This window comes from Buteo buteo, chromosome 23 (assembly GCF_964188355.1).
Source record: "Buteo buteo chromosome 23, bButBut1.hap1.1, whole genome shotgun sequence".
In the NCBI taxonomy this organism is placed as follows: domain Eukaryota; kingdom Metazoa; phylum Chordata; class Aves; order Accipitriformes; family Accipitridae; genus Buteo; species Buteo buteo.
In genome coordinates, this window is record NC_134193.1 from 21,307,625 (window position 1) to 21,326,494 (window position 18,870).

At 41.9% G+C, this 18,870-nt stretch overlaps 1 protein-coding gene across 5 annotated transcripts in view; it reads left to right on the plus strand.

Annotated features, from left to right (window-relative positions):
- The first annotated feature begins 2,333 nt into the window (after positions 1-2,333).
- Positions 2,334-18,870, plus strand: part of DAB2IP (DAB2 interacting protein) — a 165,863-nt gene continuing 149,326 nt past the window's right edge. Inside the window, exon 1 of one of the 5 annotated variants that reach the window (XM_075056067.1) lies at positions 2,334-2,355. The gene's annotated coding sequence lies outside the window, so the exon portion shown is untranslated. Of the gene's footprint in view, positions 2,356-18,199; positions 18,430-18,557; positions 18,766-18,870 lie in introns of those variants that run through there. The other 4 variants (XM_075056066.1, XM_075056065.1, XM_075056069.1 and 1 more) reach the window with 4 other exon arrangements.

Here is an 18,870-nt window from a genome sequence, read left to right on the forward strand (position 1 = left end):
ATTGGATAGGCTGCTTTAAAGACATTTCTAGTGACAAAAGCATAATTGACCAAGATTCTCTTAAGAGCTACCAGCTCAGCTGTTAGGACACAAAAATGCAGAGAGTCACCTGAATATTTGGCTTCTTGTCTATAGCAAATCTTTCAACCGAACCTCAGTATTTTCAGACTTTCCCATCACTGTCTTCTAGATGTTCTCAGCCCTGCTTGTGAACTGAATCAACTGCAAAGGATGATCATTCATCTGTTATTAATGGTTATAGTTGTTCCTGTATTTATTGTTTGTTTTTTAATCTGCCCAAATATGAAAAAAAAAAATTTCTGGATAACAAGGAGAGGGCAGATGCGTAGTAACTGAAGCCTTTTCGTTTTTGCCGGGATCTGATGTGGGATTGGGTGGCTGATGGTGCCGGGGGTGGAAGCGCGGAGGAATGTCCCAGTGCAGCATCCCCCTCCCGAGCCAGGCGGGAGCCTCTGCTGTCCAGCTGGGATCTGCCTCCTTGACCTGAACTTGCCGTTGCCCCCTTGATTGGCTCATTCCTGCACTGCCTGAAAGCTGGGCTGAATTCCTCACGTGTGGCCTCAAAACCAGGCATGGACTTCACTGAACATCCAGGCTTGGCTTTTCCTCCTGGAAAGGCCTTTCTCAGCTGGTAAACATCACGGGTTTACTCCTCAATACGTAAATAAGAAAATACAGGTTTTGTAGAATTCTGATGTTTTCCGCAACTGCATGAGTTTGTGAAATCCTAAAGTTAAGGTGGCTGGTTGGTGGTGGGGAAGGGACTTCTGTCCTGGTGAGGGTAGTGAAGTCTGATAGTTTCTGCCTCTTCTTATTGAAGGTACAACACAGGATAATCCAGGGAAGCTTTCAAACTTCTGAAGCTCCTGCTAACTGGGGAACATAGCTCATCCTCAGCCAAGCCTGTCTAGTCCTACAGCTTCACAAGACACCGCAAAGATAAATTTGCACAAATGTCTGGGAAAAATGACAAAACTAGGACACAATGCAGAGATGTATTGTGCAAATGTCATTTTGCAGTTCATCCCACTCTGATGAGGTTTTCCTGTTATCTGCCAACTTGTGAGAAGAAGTGGCAGTGCGTTAAGTTCTTGGCCACCATTCTGGTTTTCTGAAATGTTGTCTATCGCTCTTCCTTCAGAGCGCTTTTTGTGCTGGCAAGGGAAGGAGCTTAGATGAAGGATTCTGGACAATTCACTTCTGGCCTTTTTAAACTGTAAATGTGGAGTGAATTTTTTTATCTGGTTAGTCAAATTTTTTTTCTTTTTCTTTGTTTCTTTTTCTTTTTTTCCTTTTCTTTTTCTTTTCTTTTTCTTTTTCCTTTTCTTCTCCTCCGTGACTTAAAGTGTTAATTCTGCCCATTGAAATGTAATTTTATTGAGCAATATGAGCCGGAGGCGGAATCTTCACTGCCATCAGAACCCAAATGGTAAATAGGCTCTTTCTCTAATTTGTGGGATGTGCTATAACTCAGTTTGAATGTTGAAAGGAAATGGGCCTCCAGGGGAGTCTGGAGCTCTGTTCATTCAACTTCTAATTAAAGTTTTCCCCTCTCAAGTTTCACTTTATTTTCCGGGGCTTTTGCTCCATGATGATTATTAACATGTGTCCCATGGCCAGGAAATCATTATACCCTTCCCCAACCCAGTCTTTCGTAGATACCTCCTGCTGCAGACCAAGCCGCCTGAAACTTCATCTCCGAAATGATCTGATGGCCGGGGCAGGTAGAAACTAGCTGGCACCCTAAGGCTCCCCAGCCGTTTTTATGCAGCAAGCTGTTGATTTTTTTCAGTACCGTTTGATCAGATGTTGCTGTCCGGCGGAGAGGATCCAGTCCAGGATTTCTTCCAGCCTATTCTTCACGTTTCAAGAGCCCAGGCCAACTCTGGCTTCCTATTCCAACTCCAGCAGGCTTATCTTTTTGGGGGCAGGAATTGTTAGTACAGTTTATCTTGCTTGCTGCAAGTCCTCCCTCAGCTGAGACATGTACTCTGGTGCTGCGTTCTTTTTTTCCCTTTCTCTCTCTTTTTTATGTTTTCTGCTTGTTGTTTTTCTTTTTAAATGTGTAAAGTGAAGAGTTCCTCTTCCCCCCTCTCCCTTTCCACTCCAAAGAGCCAACCTCCAGTTAATTAAAGGCTGGAACTCTTGCTACTTTGCCAGAGGGGAGAGTGAACCTGTGCCTGCATGTGTGTGTGTGTAAAATAGATACAAAAATGTCAATGAACAGCAGGAAAAGTTCTGGGAGACCGTCTTACTACTATCGACTGCTCCGGAGGTCACGACTTCAGAGACAGCGAAGCAGATCCCGGAGCCGGAACAGGCCGCTTAGTAGGGGTAATTGCAACAACAGTTCTCTTTAATTGACAGTGCAAAGACATACGTGCTGTTGCTTACAGGTCGCTTCGTTACTGTAGATAAGAATGACCAGTGTGAATATTTGTAAGTGTACCTGCTCCCTATGAGGCGTGTGTCGAGCTTTACGGAAGGTCAGTTGCTTGTGCAGTGCTGCGGTCATGTCTGGGGAGGGAGAACGGCTTAATTTTAGGAGTTTAGCTGGGGGAGTCAGGCTTGGGTGCTGTTCCTTACAGTGGCTTTAACACCTCGTGTAACTCTAACTAACCCAGACTTTTCAGGTATCCATGGTTCAGTTTTTTTCAATTTGTATAATTAAGGTAACTACTTTTTTAGCTGAGATGTTTGGAGGCCTAACTGGTGATTATAAAGATTGGAAAATCCTTGATTAAGAGATGGTATCTGTATGCTAGAACTTCTTGTTTTTCATGAGCTGAGTATCACCGGGGGGGTTGAAATTACAAAGCTGAGTACAGTTTAGGGGTAGGATTTTCAAAAGAGCCTAAAGATTGTGATCCTGGGGCATTGCGAAAACCTATGGGACTTGTATTCCCAAATCACTTTGCGCTTTTAAAAATCCTGCTCTAAAAGGGCCTATTTGTCCTCATCAGCAGGAGTTAGGTCCACAGAGTAATGTTTCTTTAGGGCATACTCACTCATGCAGCCCATTTATTCTACTTGAGGCAGCTACTGACCCAGTTGCATTTTTAAAATAAGCTATTCTGGCTTTCTCTTCTAGTGTGAAATAAATGTTTATTGATGCTTATGCCTATCTTTAAAGCAGTCAAAGAAGCGGGAGTCTTTGAGTCATTTTGCTGTTGAACTGTCTTTTCAGAAAGGAGGGGAAAGGGTTGTGTTTGGCCTCTAGTGTGACAACCCAGTCATATTTATAATGTCTTGAGCTTAATCAAAGCCATTAACTAAAAATAACTTGTTTTGTTACTGTGTGAATAAAAAGCCGTAGTAAAAAGCACCACTGCAACACTGCATCAGGTGTTTGTGCAAATCCAGGCTTGGGCTTGTCTCACTGGACTTAATTCTGATTTATGAAGTAGATTGTAAAATAGGCTCTAGCACTGCAAGATTTAGCTTAGTGCAATGTCCTCTTTCTTCTTTTCCTGGCATACAGTACTTTTTTCAGGATTTTGAATCATCACTGAGAAAACAATAGGAAGCTAAATCAGTCCCTGAGCTTCATCTTTTCCTTTAAGCAGGCAGTGTTTTTCTTTCCATGTTGGGTTTTTTTTTTGTTTTGCCTGTCAGGGAGGAGTGTTTGTAAACTCAAGAATGTAACAGTTCCCTTCCCCCCTTTATTTGTGTACTGTGCAAAACCAAAATATTTTACTGTCATTTCAGTCACTGTGACAAACTAAATGTGTTAGTTTCATTTAGGTAACCCAGTATGAACTTAAAAGTGTAATTTGTCATGAACACAAGGAATATGCAGGCAGATTTGATGGAAATGGAAATCAACCCTAATGTTTGTAAGAAATTGGATTTGAACCAACTGAAATCTTCTTGCTCTTGATCTCTCCCTGAGTATTTTGTGTTTGTCACACTTTGTCTCTAGGATTCCTGCCTGCTAGGAGGATCATAGTACTCAGCACTAGTCGAATGCTTCTTATCTGTAGATCTTAAAAGGGATTTGAAAATCTGGAGAAGAATTTTCCCTTTATTTTCAACATGTTTTTGTAAGAGATGCAGAAAGCAAGTTGTGCAGTGGTGGTGTCACACAGCAAGGTCATGCAATAGGTCAGTGGTAGGGCTTGGTCCAGGGTCCGGAATCACTGCCTGCTGCTCCAGCGCCTTGGCTCCCAGTCTGGACAGAGTGAAAGAAGTGCTAGAATACAGCAACAGAAATACTTCCCTTGACAGTTTTGATCCCACTTGCAGGTTAATGAACAGGAGACTGTAGGGGTGTGGGAGCTATGGAGACTGTAGAAGTCAGAATGAGTTTCTAGATTTTGGGGGTTTGATGTAATGTTAATTTCCAAAACCTACAAGTTTGCATGAAGGAAGGAGCTGAGGGTCCCCTTCTCAAATGCTGATCTGCAGTGTAATTTGCTATCTGTAGCTAAGATAGTCATAGATCAGATATCCTTAGTGGGAGGTTACCATAAATTCATGAGTATTGGAGTTACTGCACAGGAATTGGCAATGGTCTGTTTTGCCACGTGTGTTTCCCGGACATCCTCTTGGCAACATTTACTCTCTCCAGTCTCCGGACCCTTTGCCAAGATCCCCACAGAGCCCAGGTAAGCCTGTGGCCCTAGCTGGAGGAGCAGTGATACCTGGAAGTTGAGCTTTTCCAAGGTGTGTCACTTCAGCAGATTATCAGCATGCATTTAGACAGGGAACTTGCTGAGGATCAGGCAGTTGTTACACATTTACCAGGGAGGAGGAGATCTCTGCTGGCATACAAGCCTCTCTCCCCATCTGGAATCATTCACTGTTTGTACTGCATCAATCCTGGATGATAAATACCTGATGCCAGAGCTGACACTGGAGCACCCATGAGATGCAGGTGCTGCCATCTGCTGCCAGCATGGCTCCTCTTCCAAAAGCTGTGAGTCAAAGAACCTCTTTCAGCCCACTCTAGTTTATATCAGTCAGTCTCTCTGAATAAAGAAGAGGTTGTGTTTAAAAGCATGTATTTATATACTGCCACTTCCCACTCTCACCCCCCTGAGGGGGCAATGCCACCTATCCACGCATGCCCTTCTAATGAGCACTGCTGCATGAATGCTGCCTGCTGGCCTTTTGTAAGTATGGAGTGCAGCCTGCCCGAGGACGAACAGTAAAAGTAAGGCTGGGGTTACAGCTTGCACAGCTGCATCGCAGTCCTAGGAGGTGGCTGTTATAGCTGAGACCTAGTTTGGGAAATTGGTCTTGCTTCCCGAGGTACAAAGAAAGAGGTAACCACTCCCTTCAGCAAAGTTCTGCTGTAGTGCATTTCAGATAGGCAAAGTGAACAGAATGTGCATTTTCTATGCAAGTATCTAAGGAAAGTAGGGGAGTGCTTTCTGTTGGGACTCCACATGGAGACAATCTGATGTAGCGTGCAGAAAAATGTATAGGACTTTCAGCTGTTCGCAATGACAGCCAGCTTATTTGATGGTTTGTGTGATGGTATCCTCCATTCTAGAGTTCTCTGGTTAGCCCTGGTGCTTTTAACACATTCATCACAAGTTTCAGTATGTTTGCCAGTCTGTCCCTTTGAGAGGTCCAGGGCTAGAATAGTTGAAGAACAGTGAAACTGATGGGGGGGCAAATCAGACCAGAACAGAAAGGCATGCTATCAGGAGGCTTGTGTGATCACGCCTCCAGCAAGTTTAAATTATTGATATTTGATAATGGATAAACAAGACAGGTTTTACCCCACTGTTAATCTTTGTTAGAATGATGATAATGTCTGAAATCTCCTGGCTTTGCTTTCCACAGAGATTCAGGACACGCTGCAGGTATACGTTAGTCAGTTAAAAAAGCTAACTGCAGAAACCCCATCTCTGCCTTGGACCATCTGTTCAGCTCAGAGATGTGTGTAAGTATATGAGGAATCATGGCAGTAATTATGATTACTACCAGGTGATCCATCTAATGTAGTGGAAGGTACTTGGGAGGCAGAGAGGGTAGAAGGAAAATTCTCAGTAAAAACAACACCTGCTTCTGCCTGCAGTACTTTGGTCTGTGGCTTTCTTCATGGTATCTCTGCTTCTACTTAATTATGGCTATAATGAAGGAACAGGGGTCAGTGGCAAGTGTTCTGAAAATTCAGTTTGCTCACAGAAACTACTCACGGGTGCTCCATTCACAGTTTCATATCTGAGCCAAATGCATCTTTGGCTTCAGGTCTTTCTTTTGTAAAACTCTGTAGGCAATCAGTTGTCATCAAAGCTCTAAGAATTTGAGAACATTTTGAGTTCCTGATCTTGAAGGTTAGTGTTCCTGATACTTCTGCCTCTGTCAGCTCCTTGGACATAAATGTCTTGCTCTAAGTTCTGTTTATCACAAATGCTTTTCAAGGTCTTCTACAAAAAGGATTTTTATTAAACAGGCTTTCTTCTTCCTTTCCTTTGATGGCTGCTGTGAAGAGAAAACTGACTGATCTTCAGCAAAGCCCAGTATTTTAGTACACCAAACACTGAGAGCTTGGAGGCTAAGGTCAGACCATTTTTTTTCTCAGTGCATGCTATTCAGATACACATCTCTTGAAAACGGCTGGAATTTAGTCTTTCTCCCTCTGTTTGATGAAATGAAAACCTTTTAAGTGATAAACGAAAGATCAACTTATACCCAAATAGCCAATACCTTAGAGGTTAAGGCACTCGCTGGGGACAAGGGAAGCAGAGACTTGAAAATTGTCCCAGCATGTAACAGAATGACATAACAACAAAGGAGGTTTTATTATATTTAAAGCTAGCTGATATTTCACACACTTCTCTCTAATCTTTCCTAGCTGAAAATCTATTTTGCAGCATGTTAACAAAAAGTGATGTTCAACCAGGAATGCCACATGGTACTTCTTCCTTTCCACCTCTGCAGGACTTTGTCCTGTAGCCCAGGGCAGTGCCCTGGACACGACTGTATTACATGTTGTGGGGAGACGGATTTCTGTCTCATTTGAAATTTTGCTCTTACTGAAAAGTCCCACTATATTGTTAAGTAAGATTCAGGGTTCTGAAAGTAAATAATTCACATGAAATGTTTAAACAATACTTTGTTCTTTTCATGACCCACAATTAACTTTTCTTTGAATCACACTGCATGCCTTTCAGATTTTTCAAAGCATATGTGTTTCAATGTATATCTTTTGTCTGCGCTTACTCTAAATGAAGTTTAGCTTAGATAGTTCTAGCTATGGCAAAGGCCTGGGTATTAGAATACCTGCATCATATCTGAACCTACCTTTCCTGATAGATCAGTTTTGACCAGACCTACCTATCTCCAAAGAACCGTGCCATAATCAGCTAATGAATAAATAAGCAAATAAGTAATTTGTTGTGTGCTGTCCAAACAGAACACATGCCCACAATTCCAATGCCTTCTTTGGAGGGTGTGGCATGCCAAACCAGTATGTGCCCCTGAGCCTTGATTTTTCTTTCTGTGGTCTCTACTTTTAACAAATTGAATAGTCGTTATGAATACAAACTACCATCAGAACCCCATATGTGCACCTGCCTATAAAGGGCACACATTACTATAACCTCCTCTTTCACACTCGCTTCTGTTACTGGGTTGTCGTTCTGATCTTTTGTATTGCATCTAGATTGTTACATAATAAATTTGTTGAGAGACACCATATCTATCTGACAAACCTCTAGTAGCAGCTTTTAATGGTCTGTAAGACTAAAGAATATGGCTTTTTATTAAAAGAAACTGATTCTGCATCAGCATGTAGAAATTTGAAATATACAGTGTTACCCTTGCAAATACAAGTATGCCTATGTGTTGCATGTATTTATATTGGCAGGCAGAAATCTGAGTAAAATGTTCCAGTTTTACTGTTGTTCCCTGACTCATATCCTACAAAATTTGACAAGATGAGTGATTTTGCCTTTTCAGCACATCTTTCTTTACCAGTGGTTGATACTGAATGAGGTATGGTCAGCAGGAAGTCAAGTCTGGAAAGAAAGATGAGCATAATAACATATTAATGGTCAATCTGCCTGGTCGATCTGGTCTCTGAGGCGAGACCGAGCCACTGTACCTTGGGACTCCCATGTGGGCTGCCCTGCTTGGCCTTCTTCCAGTCATAAGCATCGGCAGGCAGCACTGGGATCATTTCAAGCTTAGAATCACTCTTCCCAGTCTTAATTTATAATTTACTTGATTTTAAGTTATAAGTTTTAAGTTATTCACTTTAGTAGCCAATCAAAAGTACAATTCTATTCTATTCTATTGCCTTATATCCTGGATAGCTAAAGGGGTACATGTGTACACTTTGCCTGTCTCCTGCATGTGAGATTTCTTGAAGAATCCAGATCATGTGCCTTAGAATACCTATCATTTTTCTAAAAAATATTTCATAAACAATTTTTTTCATTTAAGGGCTGGGAGCTGGCGAGTGAAGAGTCCAGTAATAAACATTAGCAATAGGGGTTTTTTTTTCCAAGGGTGGTGTCTTTGAAATGTCAGGAAAAGGAGACCTTCCTGCTTTGCAGTTTTTAATGACCATTGCTTTGTTTTTCAAGTCTCTGTTGTGGCATTTTCTATTTCACCGCAGAACTCTTGCAGCTTTTCATTGAAATTTTAACAGCGTGGCTGACAGATGCCCATAGAAAAGATATGCAAAATTTTTTAAGCTGTACTGTTTGTAGGAAATACTCACTGGCAGCCATGCTATTTTTAGTGCTAGTGCTCCAGCTGAGACTTTGCTGTGTTTGTTCAATGCTTAATTTTCTAATAAAAATCTACACTAAATTTAATAACTTGGGAAGTAGTGCATGATGGAGGAATTCTTGAATTGTTTTGATATGAAAACAACAGATGTAGAATTCTAAGTATCCATTTAATAAACACAAATTTAGAGTGAATTTATTGTCTATGGAGGCAAAGGTTAGATGGACCCTTCAGCAGGAGCACAGTGTCAGCAGTGCCTCGAGCTCCTTCTTTTGCACTTACAGTGCTGGTGGTGCCACACTGACCTACACCACCTCGTTTAGAACTATGTCAGAAATGCAGAAACATCAAAACTTAGTATTTTCTGTGACAAATGTGTCAATTCCTACTAGATTCAAAATTAATCAAGGTTTAAAACTTCCCAATAGGAGCCACTGGAAACACCAGAGTAAATCTCCAAGCAGCACTGGCCCTTCTGGTATTTGCATAGTAAGCTAGAAACGCACATGTAGTAAGATTTACAAATATCCCATCCCATCTTGCTGTCATCAGTAGTGGAAGGAAGAGCCTCTATTTCCAGAGACACAGACTTCCTGATAAGCCATGTCGTGTGTAACCACTGGTCCGTGCTGCCATTTAGTGTCTGGAGCTACAGTGCATTTAAACCATAATATTGTGCCCAACATGCGATGTTAACAAACTGTGGGGTGGTTTTTGGAGTATGTTTGGGATTTGGGGGACCAGTCACTTCATTTGCTTGTGGCAGTATGAGGTAACGCCTTACTGTTTATTTACTTTTCACCTGTCCTCTTAATGACAATATCCTGCATTTTTGAGAGCTTTGTATTTCCCTCCTCCTTTGAATTCCACATGTTGTAACTTCTGTCAGATTTTAAGAGGAACGTTGCAGAGGAGGTGATTTAAGACTTGCTGGATATGGAGTTTTGATAGTGAGACACTAAAGGGGTAGGGGAAGGAAGGGAAGGAGAAGAAAGACAGGAGAACTGTAGGGAGTAACGTGGAACGTGGGGGAAGGCTCATGCAGGACAACACAGCCACCTTGATTCAGTGTCAGCAGCTGTAGCTGTGTATGTGGGCTGAGGCAGGGGCAGTGAGCTTTGCAAGTCAGATAAACAGCTTGAAAAGAAGCAGATTTGACTAAAGAACCCAGAATCTTGATGAAACTGGGCAATGGGGAAGGTGTATGTGTCTGCTGATACCTTTAGTGTGGGCTACATGTCCCTTGTGGTGTTTGTGGCACTAACCAAACCAGTAAATGTCTTCTGAATATCCTCGTGCATAATCAAAACACTACCTTATAACAATTGTTTGATTTTCTTTGGCATGTTTATAAGAACTGCAAATACTTCGTGGACTTGAAAGAAGCCTTAGGTAGATGCATTCTTACTTAACCAGTGAGGTGTCCAGAGATAACTTGCAGGAAATGCCATGCATGGTCAATGACAGAGTAATGGCACAAACTCCAGTAGCTCTGTATTCTTGTCTGAGACTTTCCTTTTGCCCCAAGATAGGAAGAGAACTCGGGAGTTTTGACTCTCATGTTCTTTCTCTAAAATCTTGACCATAGTCCCATACCTGAATGTCCCATGGTCCCAGCAGCTGCACCTTTAAGAGGTAACTAAATAGAACAACAGTCTTGATAAAATTGTGAGAATTGTCAATACTGCTTAAGAGTAACTTGGGAAATTACTATCCAAGGAACAGCTCATTTAATGCTGTGACAGAAATTTGGAAATTGTACCAGCAACTTTCAGGCAACTTGAAGATTGACTGTTGTCTCTTTTTGCACATCTTTTGCTTATCGCTATTTTAAGTCCTTTCCTTCTGGTAGTAACCTCACTTTCCCCTAACAGCATTGCTAAGAGGGACTGATTACTCTGAAAGGAAATATAAGTAGCAGAGTTGCTCCCAAGTAATGCAGAGTGAGTTTTTATCTAAAAGCCATAGGTAATAAATGAGAAAGAGGTTAAAAACCCTGGTCTGAGTCCAAAAAAGAATTGCTTCCAAAAGCGTGCTTAGAGGGGTTTCAGCAGGCTTTGCATGATCTCTTATGTATTAGAGTAAGTTTGTCTCCTTACAGCTGTGGCAGTCCAAACAATTTAGACACAGAGCTGCCTTTTAAAGCTTTTAAACCTATATTTCCCTTGAAGGTCTTCTAGTGTGCCACTAATCCCTTAAGTTATTGCACTGAAGGCACTCTATAATCCTTTAATTTACTTTGCTCTCAACAGAGCTGGGAACGAGCTGGGTCACTTTCCATATTTGGGCATTATCAGTTTTGCTTTTTTTCGACTCAGACACTAGCTGAAGGTAGTTTGCTTTCCTTTTAAACACTGCAGAGCATATTTTAAACTTAGATGTTAATTGCTTGTGTGTTTGTGTATATGTGTATTAAAAAAGGTACACAAACCCCAGAACTTTCTTACTCATTTCACTGTTTTATACAGCCTTAGGGTCAGGCTTTTAAACTGAGTTTCCTCAGGCCCCTTTGGAAATCAGCACATGTAAAAATTGATGGCTTTTTGAAATCTGTGAATTCATACCCAATATAGAGCTGGTGAGGGTCAAGAAACAGTGTCAGCCACAGGTAATTTCTGGAAGCCTCATCTCCCCAGACCTACAGGAGACAAAGCTTCTGACTAAAATTTCTTCGGTGGTGCTGAAGGTAAAGCTTTATGGTGATGAGTAACACTAGGCAAGTGTTATGCGCTTTTTTTTATATGCAGAAATACTATAAAAGGCTGTCTAGAGCAACACTTTGGTTCCTGAATTTGGAAGGTTTGTCCTGTCCATTGCTTCTTGCTTGCATGAGGCACGCAAATTTTTCATTGTAGGTTTGTTCTTGAGAGCTAGGCTGGGAGTCCTGATCTGCTCTCGCAGGTTCGTTTATGAATACTGGCTACTCAGCATTACTTCAGAAGTTCATTTTAAGCTGAGCGTTGAAGCATTCACTTTGGGGAAAAACATTCCCTGCAATTGTATAGACTTTGAGAAACATTGACAAGAATAAAGACGGCCAAAGTTTTGCTTCATTAACATTTACACTGAAAAAGGAATCCTCAGATGCTGAGCACTTAATGTTTCTTTTTGAAGAAACCAATTTATTTGAAGTGCAAGTTTCTTTTGTACATTATGTGCTCACATTGTTGATTTCTTACAGCACTTCTGCATCAGTGAATTTCTTGTACAGTCAGAGATCAAGCCTGGGCTTGTTCTGAAATATCCAAATGTGGTAATAGGTGGACTGTTGTAAAATTTGGCATCTGGAGTTAAATTACAGGATGCTTCTTAAGCTTCTTGGTTACTATAGGAACAAGTAATAGTCATCCTTCATGATTAAGCAGTGACCATGGTAACCAAACGAGCAAGTTTTAAATGAAAGATATTTTTCCTTTACATTTTTAGCAGTCAAAGGTTAACAGTTATTACCTTTATACCCTTAGATGGGAACAAATTTTGATCTGGCTGGCGTATTTAAAGTGAGAACATTTGGTGTTCATTTATATAACTTTACTTCTAGGACCAGCTGAATGTTGGGTGAATACCAAGATAAAATTTCTGAGAGTGGGGTGTAGTGCATTAATCTCCCCAGGAAGAATGAATGCTATTCACAACGTGCTAAATTGTTCTGCAGCACTGCAGTGTGTTGCCAAACAGCTACTGTATTGCTCCCTGGAGTGACTGCGGTTCAGCAGTGGAGGAAGGAATCCCTACGTATACCCTGCATGTTCTTTAGGACGGAAAATGCAAGTGTCAGTGTTAGTGTAGATAAGAACATCCTCCTGCTCCCTCCCACTTCAAAAATAGGATGGGAAATGTACTAGTGAATATAGCCCTACTAGATCCCTTTTTGTAATCTACGACACATTTTTGTTTGTACGTAAACAGTGGATATCACTTTAAAAAGCATGGCAACACAATCACAAAGCTAGCACAATTGCTATAGATTAGTTGCATTAAGGAATATAGTAGTTTGGTGGTTTCTTTATGTCCAGCTGCAGCACACCATTATTTATAGGAAATAAGAAAACATGACTGCTTTTTAATGTTTTCTTTCCTATCTCTTTCATTGGCACTGGCAATGTTTGCTTGAAAACAAAAAGTGAGCCTGTGAAGCTGACACCTGCAAGTATGTTTTCAGAGCATGTATGTGTAAGAGAAGCAGAAATACTCACCCGCCTCCGAAGGAAATAGAAGTATCAGTCACAATAAATTAGGATTTACATTCCACAGTTAGGAATTGTGGAATGTAAAGTGATTGCTTAAAAGAGTCTGAATAGCTAGAAGAAAGACGTATGAGTAACAGCAGTAGGACAAGAAGTATTTTCAGCAATATTCTGGGTATGTAGGCACATAGGTAGACTGCCAATGTGTTGCAAACGCACTGTATGCTAACATACATGTGTGTGCATACACTCCCACATCCACACACAAGCAAATGCAGAACATTTGTGTAAGCACTCACCTTTAAAAAACAATCAGGTTGGCAGAGAAGGTGACACTCTTTTTGTAAGCATTATCTTGTATCTAATGCATAATAAAATGAAGGAGACTTGTTCTATTTGGCAGGGGAACTCCTAGGCCTCCTGCATAAACATTTGGAAAAACAGAAAAAAATTCTCAGCTATCTCTAACGCTATTCCTAATCCTAACCCTTCATAATTTTAACTGGAGGAAGAACAGTGTTTTCAGACTTTCCTGTCACTGCTGCTTTTTAATGCTGTCTTTGAGTTGCTTCATCAGGAGAGATACTAAATTTTGTCCAGTAGGTACCAAAAATTACTGCTATCCAGTTAGTTAAAATCCGTTATCCTTCTATAAGTGTTTCCAATGAAACTGTATCCCAAATAGCCAGTGTTAAATCCCAACCTTCTGCTTTCTTGAACAATATTAAAGTTCCTTCAATGTTAAGGCAATCTAACTTGGATTAATTGGCTCTGGGCATTAAGACTCTTTCAGGCTGATGTAAAAGCTGCATGTACTATGTGAATTTCAAATCTTAATGTTTGGTCTATTATGCAGATGGATGTGAATAGAGATATGTATGTGACCCCATTTATCTCTCTAATGAAGTGCCATCAATAGAACATCTGTTTCTTTGCCATAGAAGATGAAACCTCTGATGAATCATGCTTATAAATTAAGTATTTATTTATTTAATTTGCATTTTGCCAGTACAGACCTGTTACAGCAGCCACCATGCACGACTGGAAAAATGGCCTAGTAATTAAACTGCGCAAAGTTTTAATTTATACGGTGCTGCTACTCCGCACACAAAGTAAACTGTTCTGAACTGGTTTGTAGTTCACCTGTCCAAGTCAGCTCCTAAGAAAGCCCCAAACTAAACGTAAGAACGCTTCTCCAGTGAAACAAACCTCATTGATGGGAGACAAAAACAAGGCTGTGATCTGGACGGGTGTCTCCCGTCTCACTGGGGGTGCCCCTGTGGCACTATGTGCCTCTGCTTTTTAGTTCTCTCTGAAATCGGAAGCGAAGAGGGCCAACGTGCTGCAACGCAATCTGTTCTTGTGAGATTTCCAACTCCCCTTTGCAATCCCGGGAGCTTTAATGAAATGGGAGGCCTGGCATGACCTGCGTCAGCTGTTCTGAAACCGCAGAGGGAGCCTTCGCTGCAGGAGGGACACTCTGTTCTCCAGCCACTCTGCGGCAGGGATCCCACGAGGTTAGCGAAAGGTCCACGCGAGACCGTCTGCCAGGCGTCTGTGGCCCTCGGCCACCACGCGCTGATGGCCGTCGCGTGTTGGGCCAGCAGTCTGCGGAGGCAGCTGGCCCCTGACGGTGCTTCAGCCCGTCGGGGATGCCGGTGGTCTCGAGTGGAAGAGGGCTGTGTTCTCCACACCCTGTCCCAGACGCTGTGGAGAGGTGGGAGAGTTTAAATCCGCAGTGACCGAGATTACAGAGCACAGAAGTTTCTCTGTTGCCTTAGATTGCCTCTGTGAATAGGTAGCCATGCTGATGAAGTGCTGCACGAAAGCAGCACGGGAACAGCATTGAATCTTTGCAGAAATGTTAAGCATGATGGATGAGCCTAATTTAAACCTCCCCAGAGCTGACTTCTTGTTCTCCAGACTCCATGTTGCTTGTCTTTATCATCACATAGGAGGAAGCTTATGTTCTTCTTCGCTTTATCATCCTTTCCAGTTTAACCAGGGTATTAGCAGTCTCCACAATCTGGTCCCCAACCAGGCTAGAATTTCATCTTTTTCTGATGTATTTTTTAAGTCTGTGCTTGATTTCAATTTTACCCTGGAGAAAAGGCTCCTAATGATATGCCGTTAGCAAAAGACGAATTTCTTCGTTCTCTAGACATCATACCAAAGAAAGATAAATATCATACATATTTTATTTCTGAGACTGATAAATAAAGAACAAAAATACCAAATACATATATATATCTAATTAAAAAATACCAGACAGTAAAATGGAGTTTGTAATAAAGGCTGGTCAATCAGCATGATTTGCTATTTATTTTTAGAAGGGGTTTCAATTTTCTGGATGCCTTATAGTCTCTCCCTGTCATCACCCTGGCACCAGGTCTGGGGACCTGCAGCTATGTCTTTCTTTTGGACGTGGATCTGCTTTTTCAGTTTTGTAGTACAGAGAAGTTAGCATGTATATTTTCAGACTCCTCACGTTGAGAATTACCTGAGCTTTCCTTTCCCATCTGTGCTATTTTCTTCTTTCTTTTTTGCCCTCTGGGAGTATCTTTTTCTTGACAAATACGACTAATCTGTCTCCTCAGGTAGAGAATATATTCCCCATCAACTTCTATGAGGGCAGAATTTGCCTTAGATATCTATCACTAACCTACAAGAAGGAAGGCAGTAAGTACATGGACGGTGCCGGCATCTGCAGCGGGGACGTGAACTGCCCCGAGGAGAGGTGTTGGCTGGCTGAACTCAGCTGAACAAGCAGATGGACAACACCAGAGAGACCCCACAGCCCTGCTGTCCGTGTCAGAAGCAGATTTCTCCCAGGCAGAGCAGATCTCCCCTGTCCTCTGGCTGGGTCAGTGCTCTGGGTTGGGCTGGCCAGGGAAGGGGCTTCAGCTCCCTCTAGTGAGGCAGCTGGATTTCTGCTCTATCAGAGCAAAACTCCATTTACCCCACTGCTGGGTGATAACAGAAACACAGTTTATTCCAGCTTTGAATGCTGGAAGGCCTAACTGAGCTTTCCAGGAGAGAAGAGGCTGCAACACTGGGCAGCCAAAGCCCACAGAAAGACACGAGAAAAGGGCAGTAAGTCCCTTTGCTGCTTGCATGCATCAAAAAGCACCTCGGCATGCTGCTGGGGAAAGAATTCTCTTACTGGGTAATATTAGAGAAAAGAGAGGAATAGATACATATCAAGTACACAGAAAAATAGCACAGCTTTTTTCCGTACTAGATTCGAGAGCCATTAATAGCACTTGCTCAGGAGCAGTATGAGGAATATTAAATACTACACAGTACACGATATCTGGGAACCTGACACAGAGATGATATGAGATCCATTAAAGTGCACAGCGTGCTATGGCAAAGGTCAATGACACTTCAAATCATTATTTAACAAAGAAAAAGCTCTTCTTCCAGAAGATCTTAGTCCGACTTTGAGAGAAGATGGTCATACTTTTAGCTGGTGGGAAGCAGTGTGGTCTGATGTTTTCTGTGAGTTGAATTGGTTTTTGTTTTCCAGCCAGTTCTAATAAGGCTCTTCAGTTCACACAGCTGTCCCAGCCACCATTCTCGTAGCTGCAGAGGATCGTATGGCTCTGAGTGGTGCTTCAGGTGCCTTTTTATGCTTTCAGGCAGGGCCACAGTTGAGTCAGAGATGCCATTCCCCCTGCTAAGCTGAATTTAGTGGGGTTTGTAATACTTAAGTCATCTGTGAGGGAAAAAAAGGTAATGGTAAGAAGCTAGATCTGTTTGGTGTAGTCACTGTGGATAGCATTAGCTATAGGCATACAACCGGCCTCTAACTGTTTAATTCTAAATATTTTGTGTCAGAGTGTAGCACAAAAGGCAAGTAATGATTCCAGTTTATTTTTTTGTTTTGTATGTAAATGGTTAGATAAGTGAGGGGTTTTTTTACAAGCTATAGTTCTGTAAAGAGTATCCCTAATTCTCTGAAAAGGTAGTGAGAGCATGAGAAAATGGGAAACTATTTCTGCTTAGAGCATTAAATGAGCAGGGAGTAAATCACTGATTCTGATGTAGAAGAGTTGTGGGTACAGCCAGTGGGATTGCAGAAGTGTATTTAAGCTAGAGATTCTAGATGCAAAGAGAAATAATTTTATTCTAACATAAAAAGTGGTGGTGACACAAGCTTTCATTAGCCTAGAGAATACCCACTCTGAGTGTTCATTAGCTTTGGTTTTAGATGAGTCTGATTTTTCAGAGGGCAGCATTACCTGCCCTAAACTTTTGCTTCACGACCATTTTTATTTAAAAGTCAATTTTATTGCCTAATAAAGGTTTGACTTTTAATTAATTTTGTGTGGCATAATGGTTATAATATTGCTGTAAGGGATCAACTGGAATTCACTGAGGGATCAGCAGGGCATTGGGCGATAGGTTCCAATAAATAGTTCTCCGGGTAATTGAACAATGAAACTGGCCTTGCAGCTGTATTTCTAGTCCAGCTGATGGGAGCAGGAAGAGAGTGTTAGCAAGGGCATTCATAACCTTTCAGTGGTTCGTAACTGACCTTTGTCCACGGGAAATCAGACATTTTTGCATCTCTGCTTCCCATTCAAAGTTATTCGTGCCTCATGAAGGGTAAAGTTGGCTTAACTCAGTAGTTATTATTTTCTGTTGTTGTTTATTCCCGGGGTAATATTCCACTTCTAAAAAGTGCCCCTATTCTAACAGCAGCTTCTAAAGACCCCTTTGGATTCAGATTAAAGAGCCATCTTTCCTCCTGGACTCACGTGGCCACCTAAAGCTATCTGAAATGTAGATTTTTCTGCAGCCTCTCCTGAGTATTCGGAATCACACAGGCACTACAAATATCTCATCTCCAGGGATTGTTTTTAATTCATAAATGCTACTGTGAGCCGTGTTAAATAAATCACTTCTGTCACTATGTGCCTCCTCCTCTCCTCGGTTGTGTTTGTAGTAAGGAGTTATTAGATAATGCAGAAATTAGAGGAATAACACCTAAATTCATTAAGCAATAAAATTAATTCATGGAGTGTAATTGTATGAGCAGGAGACCGGTAATTCCTGTTCCCTCTGGTTTCACAGAAACTCCACCCTGGTAAGCTCTCTGGGGCACCCTGGAGATGTCAAGCACCAAACCAATGGGGCAGGACAGGGAGGAGCACCCCTTCATTGGCGGATCACTCCGAAGGTTAATTATTCGGGAGCCAGTCTGACCTCTCCCGGGGCTGCCTGTAGGAGCTTTTCCACCAGCTTTTGGTTCTGACGAACTCTTAGTTTTCTGCATTACCTCCAGACGGTCTGGTGAAGTTTTATTGTCCTCTAAAGTCTCCTTTCCCTAAAGCACGTCACTGCGGTGCGGTGCAGGAACCTGGCCTCCTGCCGTGTCTCCCCAGCGCTGCTGGCTCGCCTGGCATTCCAGTCATACTTCTCTTTCTTGCTGCCTCTGATGAAGTCATCATCTCTACTTCTCTTATTCCTGGCTTGTTCGGAGTGCCATGGCATGTGCGTTGCTGACAAGCACGGCTTCCTTTTGGTGAGTTTGAGGGAGACGTTTTCTGGTTGCTGCCTTCTCTGACGATCGTTCAGATTTGTACCTCCCTTTCTTGTTTGGAGTTGGAACGGTTTCATATCAGAAAATCAACTTGCTGGGAAGTGCCTGCTTGTTAGTTATTCCTTCCAGCTAGTTCTCTGTGCTTTTGTTCATACTGTGTCTTCCACTGGCTGATCCCTGGAATTGTGTGTGAGAGGAGATCAGGAGAGGGGGAGAGCGTGAAGAGAGATGAACAAACAGGAGTTAATGTATTTCGTTCCCACGAATGAGAGCATAATCCTGATGATCTCTTGGACTAGCTGTGATTCACAAGAGCAGGTAATGCAAATGTAAAAACATCTCACTTGCTAAGTGAAAAGTAAACAGTATTAATATTTGTTCATGTGTTTGTTACACATAATGACCTGCTCTGTGGCAGTGTCT